Source organism: Leptonychotes weddellii, unplaced genomic scaffold (genome assembly GCF_054177405.1).
Source record: "Leptonychotes weddellii isolate Sample4059 unplaced genomic scaffold, ASM5417740v2 HiC_scaffold_16369, whole genome shotgun sequence".
Classification (NCBI taxonomy): Eukaryota; Metazoa; Chordata; class Mammalia; order Carnivora; family Phocidae; genus Leptonychotes; species Leptonychotes weddellii.
In genome coordinates this window covers 1-4,522 of record NW_027746308.1, presented here as the reverse complement: position 1 = coordinate 4,522, position 4,522 = coordinate 1, and the positions used below count along the sequence as shown (strand labels likewise).

The 4,522-nt window shown below is 38.7% G+C and overlaps 1 long non-coding RNA gene across 1 annotated transcript; it reads left to right on the top strand.

Moving 5' to 3' along the window:
• Positions 1–332: 332 nt before the first annotated feature.
• LOC145718487 (uncharacterized) lies at positions 333–4,325 on the top strand. The gene is made up of 2 exons (XR_014141849.1): positions 333–2,515; positions 3,062–4,325. It is a non-coding gene; the product is annotated as an uncharacterized LOC145718487 (long non-coding RNA).
• The last annotated feature ends 197 nt before the right edge of the window (positions 4,326–4,522 follow it).

Below are 4,522 nucleotides of genomic sequence, written 5' to 3'. Positions count from 1 at the left end.
TTATTTGACAGAGAGATAGAGAGAGAGAGCAAGTAGGCAGAGTGGCAGGCAGAGGGAGACGGAGAAGCAGGCTCTCTGCTGAGCAGGGAGCCGGACATGGGGCTCGATCCCAGGACCCCAGGATCATGACCTGAGCCGAAGGCAGCCGCTTAACTGACTGAGCCACCCAGGTGCCCCCCCCCCCCACCCCATGCTGTACCTTTTATTCCCATGACATATTCATTCCACCACTGGAGACCTGTATCTCCCACTTCCTGTCACCGGTTTTGCCCATCCTCCCACCCCCCTTTCCTCTCCCCTCTTGGCAACCATCAGTTTGTTCTCTGTATTTATAGGTCTGATTATGCTTTTGTTTTTGTTTATTCATTTGTTTTTTAGATTCCACATATAGGTGAAATCATGAAATTTGCCTTTCTCTGACTTATTTTACATAGCATAATACCTTCTAGGTCCATAGTGTTATAAATGGCAAGAACTCATTCCTTTTTATAGCTGAGTGATATTCCATTGTGTATGTCTTTATCCATCTTCTTTATCCATTCATATATCACTGGATTCTTGAGTTACTTTCGTATCTTTGCTATTCAGTTGTTTTTCTGATACTGGCTTGAAGAGACTAGGCCAGTAACTGCCTTGGAGCATTGCCACTTTCTGGTATGAAACAATTAGGTTTTCTTGTGGTTGTCTTTCACCTTCCTTCTCTAACTTATAGTTTCTATAAACTGGAACTTAGATCTGAAGGCTTGATTAGGTTCAGGTTAAATATTTTGGGGAAGACTACTTGATAGGTGATCCCATGTATTTCCTATTACATCACATAAGGAAGCTCATAAATATCTGATAGTGCTAGGATATTTGAGTAAATATGACAGCCTGTAAAGTAATGTTAGAAAGTAATATTTTTCCTCTTGCAAGAGCAAGTAACTAGTAAAGAATATATCTAGTTTCCCATCAGTCTTTTACTTAGGTGTTTTAGCATCCTTGCTTGAGTCCATTATTGCCTTAAGAGTTGCAAAGTGGTTGTTTTTCTCTATTTTTCTCTAAATTTATTATTGGCTACCATTCTTTTCTAAAAAATGTCCTTTTTCTCATTAACTAGGCCTATTTGGTTATCCTTAAATGTTACCCTAAATTATAATTCCTATGAGAAAAGGAGGTTAAAGGCTTAATTCTTTCCTTTGGTTACCAATTTCAGAGTAAGACACTTGTGGTGGTTCTGTCCTCTTTGCCCTCAAATCTGTTTATTGCCTTCCCTACCTGGGAGGGTGACCTGTAGGAGGAGAAGTTAGCCCCTCTAAGGTCCTCCCCTCTCTCAGTGTTGGAAAATTGAGGGAGAAGATCAGATCCAGAGTATCCCCTTCTGCCCATCCACTCATGGGTTTCTAGAATTTAGTAACATCATTTTGTTTTCATTTTATTGATTTATTTTCAATTTATGGAAAGTAGTACTGGTTTTTTCATTTATGAGACTGATACTAAGTTTCCTTTTAAGATACAATTAAGTAAGAGTAATTCACAGGTAATACACAGATGAGGCAGGAATAGTGTAGGTAGTCCGTGGGCGACCAGAGCTTAGGAAGCTTATCAAGATGGAGCATTGACATCAGGCCAGTGGCGTGGGATTGAGCCGAGGGACAGGAGAAGAGCTCTTAAGGAGGCCGAGAGTGGACTTAGTGGTACGTGGAAGGGAGACGTAGAGGAGGACTCGAGGATGCCTGTCTCTAGGGTCCTGGCTGTGGGTGTGGGATTGTGCTGTTCACCGAGATGGGGAATACAGGAGGAGAGACACATTTTTCATTTCTCTTTCTATGAAGAACCAGGTGTAAATGTTAAGTTGAGTAGATACAAGTCAAAGCTTGTAATTTTTTTATAGTCATCTGAAGAAGATGCAGATTTAGTGTATTTCACATGAGGTTTCTGTAATATGCCGCAGTGTGTTTTGGATAATGAACTAAAGTAGAGTGAAAATAGTCCCCTTCATGGAAATTCACTACTGGCCCATCTTACTTCATTCCATCCCTCCAAGCACTTGCACAGCCCTACATGAAGTAGGTGCTCAGTAGAATTTGTTAAAGTGATTTAAAAAACAAAGTCACTCTTCTGGTACTGTGCCCTGTCACAATTCTTACTAATGTCTGTTTTCCAAAGCACTGTTTTTCTCTCTTTAATCTGGAATTATTCTTTGGTTAGCAGTGTTGCATAACTCAACCTCGTAAAAAACTTGTAAATAAATATAATAGTGTGCTTAGAGCTAGTGATTTTTCTTTTTTTTCCCTTTCTTTTCCTTTTTCCTATTTTTTTTTTTCCCTTTACAATTTAGTATCAAAGAGTAGCTTTTTAGGGTTGATTAAATACTTCTGTTTAGGGCCCATGGTGATGACCTAAATCAGAATGTAACTACTACCTTTACATTTTTGTAGAATGGCTTCAAATGTCACTGTATGTCCGAATCTCATCAGAGACAACTCTTGCTGGCTTCTGAAAATCCTCAGCAGTTTATGGATTATTTTTCAGAGTAAGTAACTTGAAGACATCCTTTTGTCATAAGCTTTATTGAGTTGGACATTTAGTAGATGCTTAGTATTTTCTATATTGGGAGCTGTGTTTATTCCTTACACATTAACACGATAGCTGTATTATCCTGTGCTCAGGTTTTGTTTTCCTTTGACAGTTTATCAGAGTATGAAATTGTTGCAAAAGTGGTTCTCACAATTTAGTCTTGCACTTCAAGCATAAAAAACTCTTTCTAACTCAGTTGTGGCTCAGAGCATAGCTCTGGAGTCAGACTGCCTACCTTAAACCTGCAAATCCAGGCTTCTCTACTCATGAGCTGTGTGACTGGCTGAACCACTTACATTTGTTTGTGCTTTTGTCTGCTCATCTGTAAAATGGGACTAAAAACAGCAGCATGTTCCAAGCGTTTGCTTTATTTTCTAGAGCTTATATAAAGATTAATGAGTTAATACTTTTAAAGTGTTTAGAAGAGTACCCAGTACTCGATTAATAGCTGTTAATTATTATTACTATTAATGTTTAGTTTCCTAGCTCTTTCTTTCCAAAGTTCTAGGACGGAGCGTTGACATCAGGCCAGTGGCATGGGATTGAGCCGAGGGACAGGAGAAGAGCTCTTAAGGAGGCCGAGAGTGGACTTAGCACTTAAGCACCCTTAAAAATTATTGAAGAGCCCCAAAGAGCTTTTGTTTATGTTTGATATTGATACAGTGCTATTTGTAAGTTAGAGATTAAAAATGAAAAAAAATGTATTTATTAATTTATTTAAAATAATAATAAACCTATTACATGTCAAAATAAATGAATTTTTTAATTTAAAAAGCCTATATTTTCTTTTTTTTTTAAACCTTTATTTTCTAAAACAAAAAAGTAAAAGTGGCACTGTTTACATTTTTGCAAATCTCTCCAATGTCTGACTTAATAGAAGACAGTTGGATACCACAATTGCTTCTGCATTCAGTCTGTTTCAAATGTTTTGGGAAGCACTTAAAGAAAGCCTACCCTGTACATAGATGTATAGTTGGAAGGGGGGAATATTTTAATAGCCTTTTTCAGATAATTTTGGATGTTCTTCTTTGATACTACATCAAAACAACGGCATGGGAGTTTTTTAAACTTTTTTCTTTAATATTTATTTATTATTAATTTAGAGAGTGTACCCGCCTGTGCATGAGTGGGAGGATGGGCCGAGGAGGGAGAGAATCCACAAGCAAACTCTCCGCTGAGGGTGGAGCCCAACGCAGGGCTCGATCATGACCAGAACCAAAATCAAGAGTCAGTGGCTCAACCGACTGAACCACCCAGGCTTCCCTGGCATGAGTAGTTTCTTAAAGATCAGTTGCAGTGTGGAATCTGAAACCACATCAGCAAACTTTTTATATTCTATTACATTATGATCCCTCGATCTTTCACTTTAAATGGATCTCGTACCCATGCATGATTTTATATCATCATGCATTGGTCATTTGGAAAATATTGGTTCACTGAGTATTCTGAATGGTGACACATTTTGTTACACAGTAACTATAAAATCATATTTATTAATGTGAGCATCAGTGTCATTGGAAATGTCTTTAAGTTTTGGGACGTATGTCAAACTCACAGTGACTGATGCTAGTTGACCAGATTCAAATTTTTGCTCGAAAGCTCAAATTTTATCATTGGCAACAAATACCGTCCATTGTTTTCCTGGATATGACAAGGCTCCCTTTGTTTATGTTTGAGGAAATGTCTACTAAATATCCAATTCGGAATAATCATGGTTGATTTGTCAGTCATTCTTTCCAATAAAAATGGTGCTCCGTGAAAAAAGGTAATTCAGCGTGGGCGCCTGGGTGGCTCAGTTGGTTAAGCGACTGCCTTCGGCTCAGGTCATGATCCTGGAGTCCCAGGATCGAGTCCCGCATCGGGCTCCCTGCTTGGCAGGGAGTCTGCTTCTCCCTCTCCCACTCCCCGTTTGTGTTCCCTCTCTCGCTGTGTCTTTCTCTGTCAAATAAATAAATAAAATCTT